Raw genomic sequence first — 24,899 nt, 5'->3', positions numbered from 1 at the left:
GAAAACTGGATCAATTGGCTTCATCAAAATTAAAAATTTGCTCTATAAATATCATATAAGAGGACAAAAATTCTAGGTACAGGCTAAGAGAAAATAATTATAATTCATTAGAGATGGTAAATAAGTATGTTTAAGATGTTCAACATCAGTAGCCTTTAGGAAGTTTATTATTAAAACTAAAAAAAGAAGAGTACCTGGGTGGTTCAGTTGGTTGAGCCTCCAACTCTTGGCTTCAGTTCAAATCACAGCATCAGGATTGTAAGATAGAGTCCCTCATAGGTATCCACACTTAGCACAGAGTCTGCTTGAGAGATTCTCCTCCTCTGCCCCTCACCTGCTGTGTGCTCTCTCTCTCTCTCTCTGAAATAAATAAATAAATCTTAAAAAAAATAAAATGGTACCACACATGTATCAATATCACTAAAATAATAAACAGTGACACCAGTAAACAATAGTAAGGATCTGGAGTAACTTTAACTCACGGTGATGGCGAGAATGTAAAATAGTACAGCCATCTTGCAAACCTTTGGCAGTTTTTTTTTTAATTTTATTTATTTATTCATGAGAGACACACAGAGAGAGGCAGAGACAAAGGCAGAAGGAGAAGCAAAGGGCTCCTACAGGGAGCTCAATGTGGGATTCAATCCCAGGACCCTGGGATCACACCCTGAGCCAAAGGCAGATGCTCAGCCACTGAGCCACCCAGGTGCACCCCTTTGACAGGTTCTTAAAAAAGTAAACATGCAAGTATTCCATGTACCAGCACTTAGATTCCTGATCATTTATATTAGAGAAATGACAACATGTTGATACAAAGCCTAAACCTGAATGCTTATGCTTGCTTTTTTTTAAGAATCAAAAACTGGATTCAAATGTCCTCCAACAAAAAACAGTTAAGTAGACTGCAGTTCCTTCATACTATGGAGTACAACTGAACAATTACAAAAAACAACAAACAAACAAAATAAACAAACAGAAAACTACTGATACATGCAACAACCTGTATATTTCTACCGAGAGGGAAATAAACCTCAAAAGGTAGCATACTGTATTGATCCCGTATATATAACATTCTTGTAATTATAATATAATAGATAATAAAAAGAGATTAGTGGTTGCCAGGTGTTTGAGAGGGTGTGAATTTGAGAAGGAAGTTGGTATGTTTATATGAAGAAAAAATGAGGGATCCTTGCGGTGAACTACATTTTTGTTTCTTGATGGGATCAGTGTCAGTATTCTGGTTGTGATATTGTACTATAGTTTTGCAATCCATTCTGTCTTTGGAAGGAACTTAATAATGGATCTATAAGAACTCTCTGTATTATTTTTGCAACTGCATGTGAATCTTAAATTATCACAAAATAAGAAGCTTAGCTAAAAAAGAAAAAAATACAGAGGCATGTGTCTTACAAAATTTCAGCATGATCTATAACACCCTTAGTATTTAAGGAAAAAAAGATATGTTTTTGGCATTTAACATGCATAGTCCAAAATCAAGCCAGGATGACTGGATTTAATTCTTCATAAACACCTTGAGTGTTTTAGACTAATTGGGGTTTATTTATAAATGAAAAACAGGAATGAGGAATAATTGAAAACTGTATGATATGCTGAATTAGCAACTATATTCAAATATTTGAAAATTTATACAGTCATATTTTCTTTTTTCTTTAAATGAATACTGAGAGTAATGACAGAAGTATCAGTGACACAGGTTTCATTCATCAATGAGGAATTACTATTTATAATATTTAATACCTATTAATTGATTTTTACCTGGGGATATTATAAATACTTGATGTATATAATTCATTTAGTCCTGAAAACAACATAATATGATCATTAATTATACTACCCACATTTTACAGATGATGAATGAATATAGAGGGTTAATATTGGCCTGTAGCAGGGATAACTTTTGAGTCAAAACAGTTTGACATTGAAGCTTTTGCTATTAATAATTGTGCTATAGCATTTTTGCTATATGTTAGTATGTTTTCCAACTACAGTGGAATGAACTAGAAATACATAACCAGGGCAGCCCCAGTGGCCCAGTGGTTTGGCACTGCCTTTGGCCCAGGGTGTAATCCTGGAGTCCCGGGATTGAGTCCCACATCGGGCTCCCTGCATGGAGCCTACTTCTCCCTCTGCCTGTGTCTCTGCCTCTCTCTTTCTCTCTCTCTCTCATGAATAAATGAATAAAATCTTTATAAAAAAAGAAATACATAACCCAAGAAAGTTTATTAGCCTCTTTATTCACTAATCCTGTCATTTGACATCTATAGACATATTTCCGAATTTCCTTAATTCAGATAATGTCAGCAAGTTTTCCTTGAACAGTACTTTGTTGTTTGAAATAATGTAATTGAAAGAACATCCTATATTAAAATTTATATGTATAAGAATGTATAAAAATTAGGGATCCCTGGGTGGCGCAGCAGTTTGGCGCCTGCCTTTGTCCCAGGGCGCGATCCTGGAGACCCGGGATCGAGTCCCACGTCGGGCTCCCGGTGCATGGAGCCTGCTTCTCCCTCTGCCTGTGTCTCTGCCTCTCTCTCTCTCTCTCTGTGTGACTATCATAAATAAATAAAAAATTTTTTAAAAACTTTAAAAAAATCTTTAAAAAAATGTATAAAAATTAAACATAAAATGACATGTCTTTAAATGTATATTTTCTCTGTATATGTAAATTTATATACATGTAAGAATATAAATATATAAATGTATATATATAAGAATATATAAAACTTAAACATAAAAGGACATGTCTTTAAATGTATATTTTCTCTGTATATGTAAATTTATGTATATATGTAAGAATATAAATATATAAATGTATATATATAAGAATATATAAAACTTAAACATAACAGGATATTTCTTTTTTTTTTAAAGGATATTTCTTTATATATTTTCTCTATATGTATTCTTGATATATATTATATATATGATATATATATTCTTGATATATACATATAAATATGTATTCATGATTATATATTACATATTATATATATATATATATATACACTATGTAAATGTCAATCAGGAAAAATATTTCCTCATATTCAGGCTTATGCCTGATTTTGTTTAATAATGAAAGCATTGTATAGTTTTCAGTTGTTTTGATAATCTATAAATCTTGTTGCCTTGGAGCATCTAATTCATTGATGCTTAGGTGAATGCATGTCCACTGTATAGAATTCATTTTTTTAATGCAATTTTGAACTATGGGACTTGAAATCCAAGCAGTTTAAAGGGACATATATCTTCTTAATTTCATTAGCTCTTGGTTGTAATTGTTGACTTATTATAATAGAGTTTTATGAAATGGAGGTCACAATCAGACAGGGCTGTGGGGACAGGGGAGATTTTCCTTTCCTGTCACATGTAAAGTCTAAAAAATAAGAAGAGAGAACAAACATTGGCCTACAATACAACCCACATCTGGAACTCCTCTCTTCATAAAAGTTTGGATGGAGTAATATTGGAGGATTTAAGAAAAATGCCTGAGGAAGTTCCATCTTTTGTCGTGTTTAGTTCTTTGCCTCCTACACCAACCTTGTTGCAGACACATTTATGGAATCTTATTTAGTCTGGTTATTCAGAAGGAGAAACTTGCTTTAACTATTCTAAATTACACTGCATTTTTATTTTATGTGAATAATATTCACATTGGAGAGGACAGTCTTAATATGGGGTAGCACTGTTGCCAAAAGCTATAGTGAACATCTTTTTTTATGATGATATTAGAATCACAGCAGACCCAAGAAGGCCAACAGAGATTATATAAACAGACCCAAGGGGGTTTTCAGAAACAATGATAGCTGATGTTGGCTGTCATGTCAGGGTAGATGGCCATACAAATTAGAATATGATATTGTCATTGCATATGAGATACATCAACCAATGACATCATCACAAGATATAGGCAGATATCTACTCAGAGGAAAATCTGGACCAGTATTTTCTTAGCACAGGCTACAGAAAATAAGTGTGGGATACTATTTTCACTTTACCATCGCAAGGTTAAGTCATATGAGTCTACTGTGAATCCACTCCATATCTTGAGAAGGAGTAGTAAGATAAATGTGGAAATTTTAAAAGAAATATATTTTACCTAAGAGACTATAAGTTTCCTTATGGATCTATGTGAGTTATTGAATTAGAATAACTTTCATAGATTTTAACAAATACTAATCTCTCCTATCATGTGAGAAAATTTAAGGGAAATAAAAAGGTTTAGATACATGAAAAAAGGAAGGACAGAAAAAGATATGTTGTTTGTATATCTTAATATAATATCAGCAAATTTGGATCCCCATATTAACAATGGTAAAGTGTTATAAAATGGGGGGGAGGGCTATACTAAAGAAAGATTATAAATTCTATAGAAAGATCAGGGAAATTTTCACATGCAAGAAAGAAAGCCACATGTATAAAATTACTGGGTGAACAGAGATGCATCCGATGCTACTGGCTGGGGAGAGCATCTTATACAGAGGAATGAGCCTTTGTAATATACTATACATTACTATACGTTTCAGTTTGTATTCGAAAGAAGGAGTTTTAGAATCATCAACGTTTGAGGTGCAAATGGAGCTATGAATAACAAGATTGGGCTAGAGAAATATAAATAATTATGTCATAGATGGTGCACTTAAATGTTTCACAAAAAGAAAGGCTATGGTTTAATTTGTGTTTTGCCTTGATCATTCTCCCAATAGTATGAAAATTTGATGTAAAAAGGTAAGATACACTGAGAGGGAGGATTACTTGAGAAGTAGTAGTTGTAGTCCCAGAGATTCAAGATGAAGACCAATTTAAAGTAAGTAATCAACTGTACGGATAATTAGGTGAAAAGGTATTTGAGAGAGACTTAATGGGAGTCAGTCAGTTGTTGGCTAAGCTTATCGATAAAACTAGAGATCTGGACTACTTCTTGAATCTGAGTTTTATGATTGGGTGGAAATTGATGCCATTGCATAATTAGCAAAAGCAGGCATGAGGTAGATTTGAGCTAAGGAATAGGTTCAGGGTCAAAGAAGAGAAAATGAACTTACTTTTTCTCATGTTGAATTCTTGGTATCATTAGCACATCTAATAGGAGGTGTCCCACAAATATTCTGTTCAGAATCTCAAAACTAGAGATCTGAATGTGCTGGTTAGTTACATAGCTGTCATCTTTACATCTTTCTCAACTTACTGAGGAAAATTAATATATTTTATTAATCTTTGAAGCTTCAAATGACTGAAATGTCACATAAGTTGTAAGTTCTTATGGTTTCTTTCTCAAAAAATAAGTTACAGTGAACTCAAGTTTCTTGTACTGTTCTAGTATTCTTATATTTCCTATGGTGTGGAGGTTGCGAATGCCTAAAGTTTTAAATTGGCATAGAATGCTTAAAATTATGGTAACATATTTGATTGAAGTATTCATGATTGTCCAATTATAATTATAAAAATAAGGTCATAGGAAAAAAAATAAAAACTCTTTTTAGTCCTTAGTGGCAGATTGATATGTGACCACTCATTTGAGCAAAGAAATTTCTACATTTCTTCATAAACTGAAACTAATGTGGTTATTTATATGATGAGGTAGAAAGTAGACTTTAAAGATTTTGATTCAAATTCAACTGGAATAAGACATCAAATCAATATATTGAAATTATTCTATCATCCATCTTTTCTTGAATGGATTATATTGTTTTAAAAAAAGGTTATTTTTTCAGTCATTCTGATTAACTAACAATCCTGCCAAAAATGGAATGCCATGGCTAAAAAATCAGTATACTCAACTCAAATGTTCAACATTATTCTTAATACAAATAGCTTGTAATACCCAATAAAGTCACTTTTCTTTGACATGAACTAAAAATATCTAATAAAGGGGTGGCAAAAGCACTAAAATGAAAGCCATCATTATATTGAGTTAGAAAGAGATTTATTTAACTGGTTAGGATTCTCACTAGAAATAACTGCATTCAATTTGTTAATAGTACTGTGAGGTTTTTTATAGGCTGCAATTTTTTTAACTGTTCCACTGATAGTTCAACATTCACAGGACTAGCTTTAGTTCCACCATCAACTCGCTGTGTGAATTTCAAATTTACATTTGGCAAACAACAGGAAATTACTTTACCTACAGTGCTTATTCTGAAATATAATTTAGGATATGGTGTTTATTCTTCTGTTTTTTAATAGCATCTACTGAGAAATCACTTTTATTGGGAATCCAAACAACTGGAATTTATTTCATGCTCTATAATTTTATGAGAAGCAACTGAAAATAAAAAAGGCTGATACCATGACTGTATCCATAAAAGGAACTTAGAGACTATGGTCAGTACAAAACCTATATTAATGATCCTACTTTTGGCAACAAAATACTGGATGTGTATGAAACAAACACATGCATATTAAAAATGCCTATTACTGATTGAACTATTAGAGGAAGATGATAACCTATTTTCTGAGAATTTTGGTTCTGGCATCTAACTGCCCAGATTTGAAACATTATGGCTCACTGTTAATTATAGCATTAAATGCAGGTTATGTTACTTTAACTTTAAAAAGTTGTAAAAAAAATATATATATATATACATACACACATATTTGATCTTGAATTCATTAGAAATGTTTATTCATTTTTGAAAAATAAACATAAAATAACTGATAATAATCATCTCCATTTTATAAGTAATCTCCATTTTATAAGTAAGGAAACTGACATAACCATGGTTGAGGAGCATCCCAGATTTATCAGCTAGTATGTCTACAACTATGTTCTCACACTGACTTAGTCACCATAGATACCTAGCATATTTGTTTTATTAAGAACACTGTTGTACCTGTATTACTGCAGAATAGGAAATAGGGCAACCTATATATCTCATAGGACTCAAAGAAATATTCTGTATCTAGAGAATATAGTCTGAATTGAAAATTATAAATATAATTTCTGTATCCAAAAGGGATTACCAAAATAAGAATTGGGGTTTTAGTTGATGATAAATTTAATGCAGTTATTTTAGGTGCTATTTACTAGAAAATACCAGATAATCCTAAATAGCTATTGTCATTATTATTCTTTGGGTATACCTAACTCTGCTGTTTAAAAAAAAAAAAACTAAACTAAATTTGCATTTCTCACTCTTTCCTTATTGGAGTTAATGAATTACAGTTATAGATTCATTGCATTTATGTAGATCTCCCTCTGATTATTTTTCAACACTCTGATGTATATTTTATTATTCTCATGTCTAAATGTCGACTTCAGTGGCCAGTAGACCCATGGAATACACATGCAGCCTGTACTTTCTCTATGGTTGTTCAGGAAGTCTTAATGCATTTGGTTTTGTTTACTCATTTGTTCTAATTATCTATAGATATCTGCATTTGTGGACTTGCTCATGTTTCATTTGTATTGGGAAATAGAAATTCTATAGGTATACATATATACACACATATATATGATGAAGTATTACTCAGCCATCAAAAAGAATGAAATCTCGCCATTTGCAATGATGTGGATGAAGCTAAAGCATATTACGCTAAGCAAAATAAGTCAGAGAAAGACAAATACCACATGATTTCACTTGCATATGGAATTTAAGAAACAAATAGTTGAACATCGTCTATCTCTTTCATTTTCACCACTTACAATATAATGATTATGGTTTCAAATTCCCCCTCCTTTTTTTAAAATTAAAAATAGGGAGCATTTTTTCATGAATGATGACAATGGCACTCTACCATAGTGATCTTCCTCCAAAATGCTCGTAGCCCTGTATTATCATAAGGAAAATACCTGAAAACTCCCAATAGAAAGACTTCCTACAAAATGCTTGAGCCAATACTTCTAAAATTGTGAAGGATTTCTAAGAATCAGTCATAGTCAAGAGGAACTTCAGCAAGATGACCACTAAAGGTAATGTGGTATGGTGGATGGGACCTTAAAACAGAAAAAAGTACATCAAGTAAGAACTAAGGAATCCTGAAAAAAGTATACACTTTAGTTAACAATAATGGTTGGTTCACTATTTATGCATGTTAGCTAACGATAATATTGGTTCATTAATTGTAACAAGTAGACCATATTAATGTAAGATGCTGATAATAGAAGAATTTCAATGTAGAGTATATGGGAATTCTCTGTAGTATGTTTACAGTTTTTCTCTCAAACTTCAATTGTCCTAAAGTGAAAAGTATATTTTTTAAAAAAATAGACTTTAGAATGTCTTTGGTTTTGGTTTTGCTTTATTTTCACGTTCCTGAGGCTCCCACTCTGAAACTTTAAAACAACGTTAAAAAGTCTGCTAATAAGTATATAGATCAATCTCAGGTAAAATAAAAATTGATGTTTCCATATCACACATGCTTAAAAGAATGAAATAAAATTTCCCAAAGTGCAGTGTAAGACGGTTACTTAAATACTCAGAGTTGCCCTTCGTAGACTCTGAAAGAGAGATTAGCAGGAACATAGATTGCTAAACTGCCTCACTGCACTGATACTCCATGATTGACTTCCTGTGACAAATAGTAAATGAGATTTTCTTTTTCAGAGACTACAATGCCACAGTGACTAGTTTTTCTGCCCCAAGCATTGTAGGTAACCCAGAAGCCAAAATAATCTCTCTCTCTCTCTCTCTCTTTTTGAGAAAGAAACATCACTTTTATTTTGTCAACAGAAGAGATTAATTTCAGCACAGCTGATCTCCATGAATACATTTTCCTTCAGACATTGCCAAGGTCAATGGAATTTGACTTGTCTGGTACATTTGTGCTGGATATACAGTTTAAGCCTTCCAAAAGCAAATATAACTTACAATCTATCAAGGTTACTTTTTAAAGTTCAAGTTGAATATTTCTATTTTGAGCTCAGCCTTTGCAAGCTCTGCTGGTTTTTTCTCTTTGCCATATCCCTTGACTTTTTTTTTAAATGTACCTAAAATTTCTGATTATATTGATTCAGACTTTTTAAGGGAAGTAGAGATTATTGGATCAAGATGGTGAATACCTATGTGCCCTGAGCTTCTAAGCATAAACTCACATTGATGTTTATCTTAATTAGAATAAACTATAATGAAGAAATTAGATTTGTCTATGTCTGGAAGAATGGGTGATTTGGTGGCCTTTGTAGATCATATGCCTTATGTGATTGGTCTATGTATACTTTTAAATGGATCGCATCAAACAGTATAAAAAGTACAGTAATGAAATAATGTGCGCAGCTGAAAAATAAAAGTCTTGAACTTATATACTTTACATCATTTGGTTTTAAGCTAAATTTAAAATTCTAGATATTTATCTTCACATATTCAATCCGTTTGAAAATACCTCTAAGTTTTTGTGATTTATGATTGGTCTGGATGAAGGGCTCCATTGAAGCTGTTTCTGCAAAGTCTCCAATTCCCATATACTCAGTTAAAATAGTTATGAGCTTTGACATATAAGAGTTCTGTTGTATATCTAAAGAGTAAAATAAGATTGGGTCCATCTGGGGTGGTATATTAATAAATGAATATTACTTTATTTTCAGTTAAAAAAACCTCTTCTTCGATACATGGACTTCTTTTCTCTATCAATGCACAATATAAACATTTTACAGTGTTCATTTGGAAATGATGATCTGCAATAATATAAATGTGACATTTTTAAAAATGGGAATTTCAGGCACTGAAAGAAGATAATATTACAGAGGTTAATCATACAAATAATTTAGTTTTCTCCTTGTTTCTTTCAAAACATCTATTACTCCTCTCCTTTCCTTTGATGATGGAACTTTTCATTTATTTTGAGAATCGTCCCTCCTGTACACTAATGTGATCTACAAATGCAACCTTCAATAAAGGAAACATCATGGTAGACTTCTGAGACCGGCCAATGTGTGCCATCCCCATTTAGTTAAGAAAAGGATATTTGACCAAAACTGAAATGGTCAGATTTATTTTAACAAATTGAAAGGGATACAGAAAAAGGTGAAAACTTTCCATAAACATTATTTACAGTAAATCCTAGCTCTTCTAGTGTTTATTTGTGCTACTGTGTAGAGACCTCTTTCAAGAGAATGGAATCTACAGATAGGCACACATAGACAAAAGACAGATGAAATATTACTGAAGAACAGTTTTGTTTGGTTTGGTTTTCCCTTCAGGAAATTTTTGGATCCTTTCTCAAGTCTTGTCTAAGATTATTTATTGCTTGAGCTTCTTAGTTAGATTTTGAATATGTTTGATTTGGATTCCTGTCATTTTTATTGGAAAATAACTGATTCATACCTGAAAGTATGAGGATGGCTACTTCCTTGACCTGTGGTCTTGGTCCTTTGTGTGTGTGTGTGTGTGTGTGTAGAGTAATGTTGCATGTGACAGTCTATGACAATTAACTTACAGGAAAAGGGAAAACAGTTAGGAAAAGGGGCCTACAACAGTGCTTCTGAATAAAAGGACAATATAAACTATCTCACTAAAGAGAATACCACCTATGCTTTATAAAATTGTTTAGAATGATTGATTTTAGAATGAGAAGCAGAGTGTGCTCATGAGCAGAAGAGGGGCACAGGGAGAGGGACAAACAGACTCGGTGCTCAGCACCGAGCCCAACACAGGGCTCAATCTCACAACACAGAGATCAAGCCCTGAACTAAAATCGAGTTGGACATTTAACCAACTGAGCCACCAGGCACCCCTCACCTTAAGCTTTTTAGGAAGTCATAACTACTAGAATAGTTTCTCTGAGGATATAATTTGTTAAGATCCACTTTGTGACAATGGCCACTGAAAAATCATAGTTCTTTTTTTAAAGAAAATCTACCCTCAAAATTATATAGTCTCCTTTGAATTCTTAAAATCTAAATGGGCAGAATTGAAGAATCCTGCCAGTAATCTACATTTAGCGCCATTTGTCATCCAATAGAATTATGACCCCATTTTGATGTTGAGATTAATGTTATGTTTTTATGGCGGGAACTCTTTATTTCCTTTCACCTGGTATACTTCTGGATTTCACGATTAAAGAACCAGCATTTACTAAGTTATAATTAAATTTAATTAATATGCATAAATGTTTTTCCTCTTACTAAAGGAAGAAAATATTGGAATTAGTTTTAGAGGATAACGTGCCAATTTAATACCGAAATCAGACTCATAGTATTGAAATTTTGGCACATGTTGCTTTTTGGAATATTCCAGTAAATCAAATAATTTCATGTGGTATATAAGCTTAATGGCATTTGAAACTGCAGTGCCCTGGCTTGTTTTAAATAAGAATTAAAGATGTGCCAACCTGTCACAACGCCTATGCACAAAGTACACTACAGTTCTCCACACCCCTTTGAGTTCATATCAATCATTTCAAAATTACATTTTTTCCTCAGAATGAGCTGTCACTACCAATTTGAATAGTGGCTGTTGAACTGGAATTCATCCAAATTTTCAGCAAGCCATTTGGTTCATTATATCACAAACTAAATGACTTGCAAAACCATATTTTTTCATACTGTTTTCAAGCAAATACAATACTATCTCTTCAAAGATTGCTGCAATAAATTAAGATATTTTTATTCAAATATCTATTAAGACTTCTATTTTGTTCCTGCCTTTGTGCCGTTTCTGATTCACTTTCCAAAAATGAGCCAAATGCATCAAATGCATTTCTTAATATCAAATGTATTTTGATTCAGCAGGACTTTACCTCTGGTTTATCTGTGATCACCAAATTACACAGCAATCTTTGTGATGTCTCACCTCGGTTCCTGTTATAAATGGGTACAGCCTAGAGGCTATATGATAAAGATGCTGTTCAGGGTAAAATAGTATTTGTGAAACACGCATCTGAATACAGAGTTTTGTTTTGTTTTGTTTTGTCTTTTTTTCTCATTTTGCCACATTTACCATACCTGGCATTTCATAAAAATCTTATGATTTAGGATTACTTTTGTATTGTTATCGGTCACAAAGTGTGACACAGTCTGTTGCATGGGACAGAAATTGTGCAATCAGCTGCAATGTTTCTTAGCAGAAAATATCTGTTGCCCCCTTCTTTTTAGGTTTCTGTTTTCATTTTATTCGAGAAATAATATATAAGGTTTTATTTTTTCTTCAGGAGGAAAATAGTTTATCAACCACAGTGATTTCAATCTATATAATTTGACCATAAAACTTTGTTCAAATAAATTCTGTAAACTCCGATGTAAACTATATTGGTAGATTACTACCAGTGATATCAAAGAAATATGACAGAAAACATGTTTCACAATTTCTGGCAAAGATTAATACCTAATACCTTGGAGGTATTGTTGAGGTAAAATAAAGTCCTGATTGGGATATTCAATTACAGGTTGAAGACCTCAATCTGACCACTACTTGCTGTGTCACGTTGAGTTCCTTGTGTTACTTATCTCTGTAGATATCACCTACTTCACTCAGAAAATGGAGCTAACAGAATGGTGAAAACTGGTCAGTGACTGTAACTTTCCTATATTTGCCCCATCTTCTGAGTGCCAACCAAAAGAGAGCTGAATATTCTCTCCAAACTCATCACATAAGATGCCCCTCTCCTATGATGGTTGTCTTTCTTGGATTTGCTTGTTTCACTTAGCATTATGCCCTGTAGTTTTTTTCTCCACGTCATTGCCAATGGTTGGATTTCATTTTTTTTGATGGCTGAGGGTTGCTGGAGAGGAGGGTGGTGGGGGGATGGGGTCATTGGGTGATGGGCACTAAGGAGGGCCTATAATGTGATGAACACTGGGTGTTATATACAACTAATGAGTCACTGAACTCTACCTCTGGAACTAATAATACACTATATCTTAATTAATTTAATTTAAATACAATAAAATTCAAAAAATAGGAAGAAAATCTTAAAGAAAATGGAGCTAAAACACTAAACTGCTTGTATCACTGGGAAGCTCTAATGGCAAAACAAAATATCAAATGCAGAAGAATCTCAGGTACGGCATTTGTCACAATTCAGGAAAAGTAGAGAAATCACCTGTTATAAGGATGCTGAAAAATCCAACTTAATTTTATCTACATTTTCTCAAGTCTGAAATTACATCTTTTAAGCACACTTGCATCCTACTATCTTTTGACGGCATCAGAAACTTAAGTAACTTACGTTTCCCTAGACAGCCAATAAATTCTTTGTTGAATGTATTCTATTCCTTCTGTTTTGCTCCGGGAAATCTGCAATCTCATGTGAACAAACTTTTCACACTCTTGAACATTTGCAATCATTGTATCGAATCCTAGTTCTTTGCTCTCATCTGGGACAACATATAGCTCACTCCCCTGACTAACTCACAGAAGTGATGGTGTGGGTTACCACATTACTACCAACTCTTTTTTCATTTGCAAATTATTGATCTGCCAGTACCATTAAAATGGCTTCCTGAGAAGTTCATGTCTCCTATGTGGGCATTACTCTGTGTTCTCGTCATCGTTATTTACTTACCCTCAGGTAACAAATGCTTGTCCTATCCTATTTTGATTCTATGGTATATTATTTAAAAGTACATTATATACAGGTTCTTAAATTTTTTTGTCCAGCCATTTTTTGAGGTTTTATATTTTTACTTCCTACTTCACCTTTATTGAAGTACAATTGACAATTAAATTGTAAGACACTGTAAGTGTACATTACAATCATTTTTTAAAATAATATTTATTTATCCATGAGACACAGAGAGAGAGAGACAGAGACACAGACAGAGGGAGAAGCAGGCTCTGCGTGGGGAGCCTGATGTAAGACTCGATCCCAGGAACCCGGGATCACAAACTGAGCCAAAGGCAGATGCTCAACCACTGAGCCACTCAGGTGTCCCACATCATAATGATTTGATATACATATTTTAAAGGCAAAGAAATTACTGCCTCCCTTCCTTTTAGGAGTTTTATGGTTTCAGGTCTCACATTCAGGTCTTTAATCCACTTTGAGTTTATTTTTGTGTATGATTTAAGAAAGTGAACCAGTTTCATTTTTTTTTTCAGGTAGCTATCCAGTTTTTCTATCACCATTTATTGAAGAGATTATCTCTTCCTCATTGTGTATTCTTGCTTCCTTAGCTATAGATTAATTGATCATATAAACATGGGTTTGTTTCTGGGCTCTCTATTCTGATCCATGGATCTATCTTTGTCTATCTTTGTGCTTGTACATTACTGTTCTGACTTAATCTAGCTTTGTGATATGTCTTGAAATCTGGGATTGTGTTACCTCCAGTTTTGTTCTTCTTTCTCAGGATTGCTTTGGCTTTTCAGAGTCAACACAAATTTGAGGATTATTTGTTCTAGTTTGGTATTTTGAAAAGGATTATATTAAATCTGGATATTACTTTGGGTGGTATGGACATATTAGTAATTTTGTTCATCCCCGAGCATAGAAAATCTTTCTGTTTGGTTGTATCATCTTCACTTTTCATCATCATTTTTTAATAGTTTTCAGAGTACAGGTCCTTTGCCTCTTTGGTTAAGTTTATAGACATGCTTTTTATTGTTTTGGTGTAATTGTCATTGAGTTTGTTTTCTTAATTTCTCTTTCTGCTACTTCATTATTGGTGTATAGAAATGAAACAGATTTCTGTATATTAATGTTGTATCCTCTGACTTTACTTAATTCATTTATCAGTTCTAGTAGTTTTTTGATGGAGTCACTAGTTTTATCTAATATGGTATTATGTCATCTTAAATAATGAAAATTTTACTTCTTATCAGTTTGGATGCCTTTTATTTCTTTTTTGTTTGTTTCTTTAATTGTTGTGGCTAGAGTGGGTAGAGGACCTGAACAAACATTTTTCTGAAAAACACATACAGATGGTTAAGAGACACATGAAAAGTTGCTTAACATTACTAATCATCAGGGAAATGGAATTTAAAACCACGATGATGTATCACCTCACACCTATCAGAATGCCTAAAGTGGAAAAAAAAAGAAATAACAAGTGTTGGCAAAGATGTGGAGAAAAAGGGAATCCTTGTGCACTGCTGGAGGGAATGTAAACTGGTTTAGCTATTACGGAGGTTCCTCAAAATTAAAAATAGAATTATCATATGATCCAGCAATTCCACTATAAGGTATTTACCCAAAGAAAATGAAAACACTAATTTGAAAAGATAAATACACTCCTGTGTTTATTGCAGCATTATTTATAATAGCCAAGATAATGAGGCAATCCATGTCCATGGATAAATGAATGGATAAAGAAGTAGCATCCACTTCTTATGTATATATAAGCTATTATTCAGCTATAAAAAAGAATGAGATCTTCCATTTGCAAGTCCATGGATGAACCTAGAGAGTATAATGCTAAGCAAAATGTCAGAGAAAGACATATTCCATATGATTTGATGCATATGCAGAATTTAAGAAACAAAACAAGAGACAAATCGGACTCTTAAATTCAGAGAACAAACTGGTGGTTGTGGGGGGATTGGTGTGGGTGGAAGATTGTTGAAATAGACAAGATTCAGAATATATGAATCTTGATGAGCATTGAATAATGTGTTGTTGAATCATTATATGGTACATCTGAAACTGTTGTAACACATATATCTTTTTCTTTAATATATTTATCTATTTGAGAGAAAGGGGGAAAGAGAGAGAGAGAATGAGCAAGGAGAGAGAAATAAGCAGACTCCCCACTGAGCAGGCAGCTTGACCTGGGACTCTACTCAAGGACCCTGAGGTCATGACCTGAGCCAAAGTCAGACACTTAACCGTTTGAACTAGCCAGGGCACCTAAACAGGGACACATATGTTAATTACACTTAAATTGAAAGAAAAAGAAAGGAAGGAAGGAAGGAAGGAAGGAAGGAAGGAAGGAAGGAAGAGAAAGAAAGAGGAAAGAAAGAAAGAAAGAAAGAAAGAAAGAAAGAAAGAAAGAAAGAAAGAATAAGAAAAAGAAAGAAAGAAAGAGGAGAGGAGAGGAGAGGAGAGGAGAGGAGAGGAGAGGAGAGGAGAGGAGAGGAGAGGAGCACCTGGGTAGCTCAGTCAGTTAAGCATCTGACTTTGTGTTTTGGCTCAAGTCATGATCTCAGAGTTGTGAGATCGAGCCCCATGTCAAGCTCTATGCTGAGTGTGGAGACTTCCTGGGATTCTGCTCCTTACCCCCTGCTCACGTTCTCTCTCTCTCAAAAACAAAAAAAAAAAAACAAAACACATACAAAAAACAAAAAACCCAAAGTCTTCCAGAAGATAGAAATGCATGGAGACTCAAAGCATACTAGTAGTTATCAGGGGCTAGGGAACAGGGGGAGAGGTAGTGGTGGCTTAATGGGTCTTTTCTCATGGTGTTTTCTTTTATTTAGCATGATGAAAATATTTGGGAGCTACAGAGGTGATGGTTGCACGATACCGTTGAGTGTACCAAATGCCACTAAATTGTACAATTTAAAGAGATCAATGATTAATATTACATGAATTTTACCTCAATTTAAAAAAACTTAATATGTATTATAAAAATTTCTAAAATTTTATGTCCTAAAATTTCTTCTAACAACTTTCTTGGGCTATCCAATGAAATTTATTGTCTCAGCTTCTACTCCTCAGTAACCATTTTTCTCTATCTTATTTAAGATTTTTCCTTTCTTCAGCTGCCTGAATAGCAAGTAGTGTCTCATGTTTTCCATAGTTAGTTTCCACATATCATGTGCTCTCCCTTTCTTCTAAGTCTTTGTTTAATCAATTGAATGTATTCTTCCTCTTTTATATACACTTTACATGTGCTTATTTTATTTCTTTTGTCTACACGTTTAATTTAGTTTATTTGAAAATGGCATCTTCCCTTAACCTTGATCCCACATAAAAATTTATCCTATTATACCCATTAACAACACTCATCCTTAATGGGAGACATAAAATAAGGCTAAGACATTACATCTGCCTATTGTATTGCAGAAACTGTAGCCTGTGGGTCAAATCTGGCCCAACCCTTAATTTTGTAAATACATTTTATTGGAACACAGCAATGCTCATTCATTTATGTTGTCTATAGTTCCTCTCACAGTATAATCACAGTATTGAGTAGTTAAGACAGAGACACTATTGCTCACAAAGCCAAAAATACTTGCTATCTGGACCTTGACTTTTATAGAAAAAAAAAATTTCTAGGGCAGCCTGGGTGGCTCAGTGGTTTAGTACTGCCTTCTGCCCGGGGCCTGATCATGGAGACCCGGAATGGAGTCCCGCGTCAGGCTCCCTGTGGAGCCTGCTTCTCCCTTTGCCTGTGTTTCTGCCTTTCTCTCTCTCTCTCTCTCTCTCTCTGTCTCTCATGAATAAATAAATAAAATATTAAAAAAATTCTAGACTCCTATATTAGAAAACCAATAGCTACTTTATGAGGGAAAACTAAATCTCAGTGGATTTGCATAATGAAAAAATTTTTCATTTAATATATATATATATATATTCTCACATAAAGTCCAACCACAGGCAAGGTAAAGGTGATACAGGAGAAAATACGATTACACATCTCTCAAAGGTGTCTGTCCTCTGCATTTAACTGGCACAAGGACAAGAAAATATATAACTTCTTCCACCAAAATTCCTTGTCCAGAACTCACCAATTATATGAGTTCCAATCTAGTTGTAAGAGGGGTGCAAAATGTTCCCTTGGCTGGTAAGCTTTTATCCAGCACAAATGCAATATTATGGCAGAGAACTATATATTTTTGATGGGCAAATAACTGTCTCTGCCACACGTATTCGTAAAGTTCAGAAAGATACTACAGAGTTGATTTTACTGCTGAGTTTGAAATTGAAAAAATTGAGTAGTTGAGGGGGCCAGTTATTAAGCTGCTCTCTCTGTGAGAAGCATCTCGTCTACCCGGTTTTGTAATGCTGAGACTGCACATCACATTACTCCCTGGCAAACTGTTAGATAAAAGCAGCAGTTGTCTCTGGCACCATTTGGTTCTGGTCGCTACCTTCTTTTTTTGACCTTGTAGAACTAGTTCAGTCATGCTTCCTCAGAGGTGAAGAGTTACCAGGATGTCCTTGAAAGTGCTCTCTCCTCAAAGGTCCATATCTCTGTTCCTCGGAGAGAAAGGTCTCCAAGTTCACAGGGTCGCAGAAGGAGGCTGTGACAATCCTGCCAGAAGTCCACCTCTTATCTCCAGAGGGGCCCTTTTCCATTTCTGGATTCCCATAGCATCAATTCCCAGAGAGTGTTTGCTGGATCTGGCTGAAAAGATACTGGTGACTTATAATGTCAGATACTACTGGAATGGATGCAGTAGATTCCAGTCAGGATTGATTTGGGGACTTCAGGTAGGTCTCACATGTAAAAAGAAGAGCATCAAAAAGACTGTAGAACACAATAGCTGAGAAAATCCACTATTCTTTTCCCAAAAAACATTCCTGAAAGGAGAATTGCTTTCCCTGAGTCCCATTGTTAGTTACACCAAATACATTCCTTCAAATGTTTGGATCCACTTTGTACAAAAAGCAGTTACAAGGGACTATACCAAGTGATAAACAACATCTAATTTATCAATTAATAAACATAATGTATATTTTATTCACCCATTTCTCAGGCTTCTACATATCGTTCTTGTATTTTAAAGTATCGGGTACGTGTTACTTTTCTTTTTTTAAGATTTTATTTATTCTTGAGAGACAAAGAGAGAGAGAGAGAGAGAGAGAGAGAGAGAGAGAGAGGCAGAGACACAGGCAGAGGGAGAAGCAGGCTCCATGCAGGGAGACTGAGGTGGGACTCGATCCCAGGACTCCAGGATTACTGCCTGGGCCGAAGGCAGACACTAAACCACTGAGCCCCAGGGATCCCAGGTACCTGTTACTTATTGAAGTCTTACTTCTTCAAAGCCACTTTCTCGCCATCTTACCTCCATTGTTCCTGCATATTTATACCTTTACTGAAATCTGTGTTCTCCCATCAGCTACAATGCCCATTGCCTCATCCCCACTGACAACTAGGTTCTGTAGTTAACCCTGGTTATCTTTTTTGTTAAAATCTTCTCTAGTCTTCTCTTTTCAAAGAAACCAATTAATTTCACTACTTATTTTTCTATTTGTTAAGCAGAAATGTATTTTTTAAATTATTAAATATAACTTGCATTAAGAAACATGCATAAAGCATTTGAATACATTTAGAGAAATAATTATATAGTAAGCAACTGTGTGAACACCACTGTGGCCAGGAATTAGAACATTACTAGTACCTTAGTAGATCCCTGGATTCTTTTTCTGAATTCTAAGTCCCATTCCTCTCAGGTATCTACTCTCCTGACTCAAATTTCTTCTGTATTTGATTTTCTTCATAAATTTATCACTTAAGTTTATTCCCAAATCATAATTTAGCTTTGTCATATTTTTAACTTATATTCATGTACTCATACTTTCCATAATTTTTTGACTAGCTTATTTCCTACAGTATTTTATTTGTAAAATATATCCATGTTTCTGCACACTGCTAGTTTATTCATTTTTACACATGCATTATATTTAATTACATAAATATGCAGCAATTTACTCATCTATTACATTCCTGATGGATATTCAAGTTCTAGATTTTTATGATAATTAACAATGGTGCTAATGAACATTCTTGTACACGTGTCACAGTCTATATGGACAAAATTTTATATAGAAAAAGGAGAATCATTATGGTTTTATAGGACATGTATTATTTAAATGTTATTGAATAATACCAAAATGTTTTCTAAAGTGATTCTTATCAATTGACATTCCAACTAGCAATAAATTAGAAATTTTATAGCTCATAAGTTTCTTGGTTTCTTTTTTCTTTCTTTCTTATAATTTATTTAGTGTACAAGTACAGTTCTAATTTTACATTTTCCATATCAATAAGGACACTATTGAAAGTCCTGACTATTCATTACTGTTTTCTTTAATATATTTTAATTACATTTATAATATTCTTAATGATATTTCTCATATATGATTGCATATATTCTGAACATTTCATATATTTTTATGTAATTTTATTTATTTTTTTAATTTTTTATTTATTTATGATAGTCACAGAGAGAGAGAGAGAGAGAGAGAGGCAGAGACACAGGCAGAGGGAGAAGCAGGCTCCATGCTCCGGGAGCCCGACGTGGTACTCGATCCCGGGTCTCCAGGATCACACCCTGGGCCAAAGGCAGGCGCCAAACCGCTGCGCCACCCAGGGATCCCTATTTTTATGTAATTTTAAATGGTAGCTTTTAAAATCTCATTTTCTGATTAGCAGACTTATATAGAAACAAAATAATAAAATTTATTTTCTTTGTATATATTACATTTACAACAAATATATTAAAAAGTACAATCATCATACTAAAAATTCATAATGATTATAATATAGTCATTTTTCACTATTTCCTGTATATATAATCTCAGTGTTTACAAGTAATTACCATTTTTAATCTAATTCTTTCAAATTTTATTTTATCTCTTTTTCAGATTTATTGAGAACAATTTACATAAATATAACTTAGATGACCTAGACCATAAAATTTACCCATTTTTTAGCGTCCACTTTTGTGATTTTTGACAGACACATGCAGTCATGTAATCACTGTCAAATAGAGAACATAAAAAATTTCTATCATTTAAAAATTTTTGCAGACCCTTTTGTCTGAAGACAGGCCACTGCCAGCCTTTAGCCCCCAATGACACTGCTTCCTTCCAATAATTATGTCTTTTACTCAGTAATAAATCAATGAATTCAGACATATAGAGTCATGTAGACTTCGAGCCTTTGTTCACTTAGCATTTTACAGTTTGTATTCATTAATGTGGTTGCATGTATCACAAGTTTATTCTTTTTCATAGCTCAGTAGAATATCATATGGATGTGCCAACATTTATCAGTTGAAGGGTATTTAGGTTGTTAGCAGTTAAGGCACTTTGGGAGTAATTATGAAAAAAAAATTCTATATATAATCACAGCAATCTGGAAAGTATTGTCAATCTTAACAATATTAAGCCTTACATTTATTTAGGGCACGTGAATCACCAGATTATATATTTTATAGTTTTAAGTTTCTCAGTATATTTTATAACTTCTAAATTTCTTGTAACCTATGTAAATTTTAGGCCTGTTAGGATCCCTTATTTTCCTCACAAAGATTTTACTTTCATTGAAGTCATTTTCCCTTAATTATTTCAGGAATATTATAGTGAAAATGCAAAGTACGTTTAAACAATTGGTCTTCATAAAATTATCTGATATATGCCTACCATGCAGTGTACATCTTCTTACTAAGATTTACCTGCAACTTTTACAATTTAATAATTTCATGGAATCTACATGCAGATCCAGAGTAAGGGTTTATATTTAAATGTTACATTTCAGATAAATATTTGTACATTATTACAATACGTATTTGTTTAATTTGAGTTATATAGATTCCTTATTAAAGATATAGTTCTTCAAAAAATATATAAAGCACTAGGGAACATAATTATAAAGAGAAATATGATAAAATCAATGAAATCGGGATCCCTGGGTAGCGCAGAAGTTTGGCCCAGGGCGCGATCCTGGAAACCCGGGATCGAATCCCACGTCGGGCTCCCTGCATGGAGCCTGCTTCTCCCTCTACCTATGTCTCTGCCTTTCTCTCTCTCTCTCTCTGTGACTATCATAAATAAACAAAAATTAAAAAAAATTAATGAAATCCATGTGTATTGCAAGAATGGCAAGAATTTTGGCACACTTTAAGGATTTTAAAATACTTTTCTCAAATTTCAGAAAACATATCAGAGTAATTAACAAAACAACAGTGACGATACTCCTGAAACTAATAGCAATTATAGCAAGATTGTAGGTTGCAGGTAAATATACAAAAGTCAATTGCTTTCCTATATATCAGCAATGAATGAGTAGAATTTGAAATAAAAAAACACGGTGCTATTTACATAGGGTGCTATTTACATTAGAACTCCCAAAAATAAAATTCTCAGGTATAACTCTAATAAAATATGTACAAGATCTATATGAGGAAAACTACAAAACACTGATGAATGAAATCAAAGAATAACCAAATGAATGAAGAAGAGATATTCCATGTGCATGGATATGGGGAGACTTGTTATTGTCAATATATCAGTTCTTCTCAACTTAATATATAGATTCAGTGCAATCCTAATTTACAATCCCAGAAATTTATTTTATGCATATTGATAAAGTGATTCAAAAGTCCCTGAAAATCCAATATATTATTAAGGCAGAAGAACAGAATTGGAGGACTGATACTGACGTTAAGACATTATAAAATGACAATAATCAAGACAGTGAGATTTTGGTGAAAGAACAGCCAAATAGATCAGTTGAACAGAATAGAGAGCCCAGAAATAGACCCATATATAGACGACTGATCATTGACAAAGTAACAAAGGCAATATAGTATAACAATAGAGTTGCTTCAACAAATGGTACAACTGGGAACACTGAATCTACATGCCAAAGAATGAATCTAGATGTAGACCTTGCAGCCTTGACAAAATTAACTCAAAATGAATCATAGACCTAAATATAAAACACAAAAATATAAAATTCCTGGAAGAACATAGAAAAAAAATCCAGATTACCTTGGGTTTGGCAATGACTTTTTAGAGTCAAAATCATGATCCATGAAAGAAATAATTGGTAAACCGTATTTCATTAAAATTAAAAGACTTATGCCCTGTGAAAGACAATGTTAAGAGAAGAAAAACCATTGACTGTGAGAAAATGATTGTAAAAGACTGTTCTTCAAAATAGAGAACAAACTCTTAAAACTCAATAATAAAAAAACAACAATTTGATTAAAAATTAGGCCAAAGAAGACCTCATCGAGGAAGATATGAATGCAAAATAAACAAATAAAAAGATGCTCCATATCATATGCCATCAGGAAATTATAAATGAAAACAACAATGAGTTATCACTACACATCTAGTAAAATGCCCCAAATCCAGAACACTGACAACACCAGTACTGCCAGGCATGTAAAATGGTATAGACACTTTGGAAAGTATTTTGGCAGTTTCTTACAAAATCAGCATACTTAGGATCCCTGGGTGGCGCAGCGGTTTGGCGCCTGCCTTTGGCCCAGGGCGCGATCCTGGAGACCCGGGATCGAGTCCCACGTCGGGCTCCCTGTGCATGGAGCCTGCTTCTCCCTCTGCCTCTGTCTCTGCCTCTCTCTCTCTCTCTCTCTGTATGACTATCATAAATAAATTTAAAAAATTAAAAAAAAACAACAAAAAAAAAACAAAATCAGCATACTTTTACCATATGATCCATATTTATTAGTATTTACCCAAAGTAATAGAAAACTTATATACACACAAAACTGGCACATGAATGTTCTTTGCAGCTTTATCATAACTACCAAAACTTGGAAGCAACCAAGATGTCCTTCTGTAGGTAAATGGATAAATATAAAATGTGGTACATTCAGACAATGGAATATTATTTAGTGCTAAAAAGAAATGAGCTACCAAGCCATGTGAAGACATCAAGGAATCTGAAAAAGCTATGTACCCTATGTTTCCAAAGATATGACTTTCTGGAAAAGACAAAACTATGTAGATGATAAAAATAACAAGCAGTTGCCAGGGGTTGAGAGAAGAAGGGATAATTGGCAGAGCAGAGGGGATTTTTAAAGATTATTTTAAAATGATGTGCACAATATCATAATGACAGATACATGTCATCATATATTTATCCACACCCATAGAATGTAAAATATACCGAGATTGAATCCTAATGGAAACTGTGGATTTTGGAGTGGTTATGATGTGTCAGCATAGGTTCACCGATTGTAATAAATATACCACACCAGCGGGGGATGTTGATACTGTAGATAGCTATGCATGTGGAGCTGAGTGCAGGGAGTATATAGGAATTCTCTGTACCTCTGTCACAATTTTAGTTTCACAGCAAAGTGAGAAAAAGGTATAGAGATTTTGCCATAACTTTTCAATTTGGCTCTGAACCTAAAATTACCCTAAAACATAAAATTTTAAAAATATTTTAAAAGATAAAAATAGTTAAGTACAATAAAGTAAAAAAATATATAATTATATATAGTTGCAATTAGTCATAGTGTATAGTGCAATTAGCCATATAACTTCATATAATTTTATTTTTATATATGGTAATTCCTTCCTTACTTTTATTACATTTTTTCTTTTTTAAACCACTAGTTAAATGTTTTCTTTCCAATGTTTATTTTATCATCTATCTATCTATTTATCTATCTACCTATCTTCATCATCATCATCATCTATCTATTTGAAAGTGCATTATTATCCATAAACTGTTTCACAGAGGCTGAGAGCTGTACTTCACTTATCTAAGAGGAACGTGGAGTTGAGAATTTAACAGAGAAGAGTCATGTGGTGTATGACTACTTACACTTTCCAAATAGGGCCACTATGACATATCCCACCCCACATGCTGTTACAATATGACAGATAGTCTTACCATTGGCTGAAGGGTTCCATTCCTCTCCACTTTGTTGAATGATTGTTTCTGTATCCCCAAAGAAGATGGCATAAGTAAAGCTATGTGTTTTCCAAAGGCAGGCATAAAAAAAAAATCATGAAATCCTGCCTTGTTCTTTTAAGAATCTTGCTCTTGAAACACAGACATCATGCTGTGAGGAAGCCATATAGTAGCCCCTTAGAGCTGCTCTAGTCTACAGACCAAGATCTAGCCTGTAGCCTGAATCAATCAACACACATATGAAGGAGCAAATCTTCATGTATGCCAGCATCCACCTGTCTAATCATCCTCAGCATGCCAATCACCTCAGCTGACAACATGTGTAGCAAAAACAAGTTATGCTTGCCAATTGCTACTGAAATTACAGTTTCACTATCAAAGTATCTACTGATGGTTATTAAGCCTAGAGTAGGTCATATACATCACCAGACATTGGGAA

At 33.7% G+C, this 24,899-nt stretch overlaps 2 protein-coding genes across 3 annotated transcripts in view; one reads left to right on the top strand and one right to left on the bottom strand.

Annotated features, from left to right (window-relative positions):
* The window catches only part of LOC112676069 (uncharacterized), a 446,166-nt gene that overhangs the window by 58,901 nt on the left and 362,366 nt on the right, over positions 1 to 24,899 (top strand). The window lies entirely within an intron of this gene.
* The window catches only part of LOC112666841 (ral guanine nucleotide dissociation stimulator-like), a 471,056-nt gene that overhangs the window by 87,301 nt on the left and 358,856 nt on the right, over positions 1 to 24,899 (bottom strand). The window lies entirely within an intron of this gene.

This window comes from Canis lupus, chromosome 16 (assembly GCF_003254725.2).
Source record: "Canis lupus dingo isolate Sandy chromosome 16, ASM325472v2, whole genome shotgun sequence".
Lineage (NCBI taxonomy): Eukaryota > Metazoa > Chordata > Mammalia > Carnivora > Canidae > Canis > Canis lupus.
The sequence above is the reverse complement of the archived record's forward strand: the minus strand, read 5'-3'. Positions and strand labels throughout refer to the sequence as shown.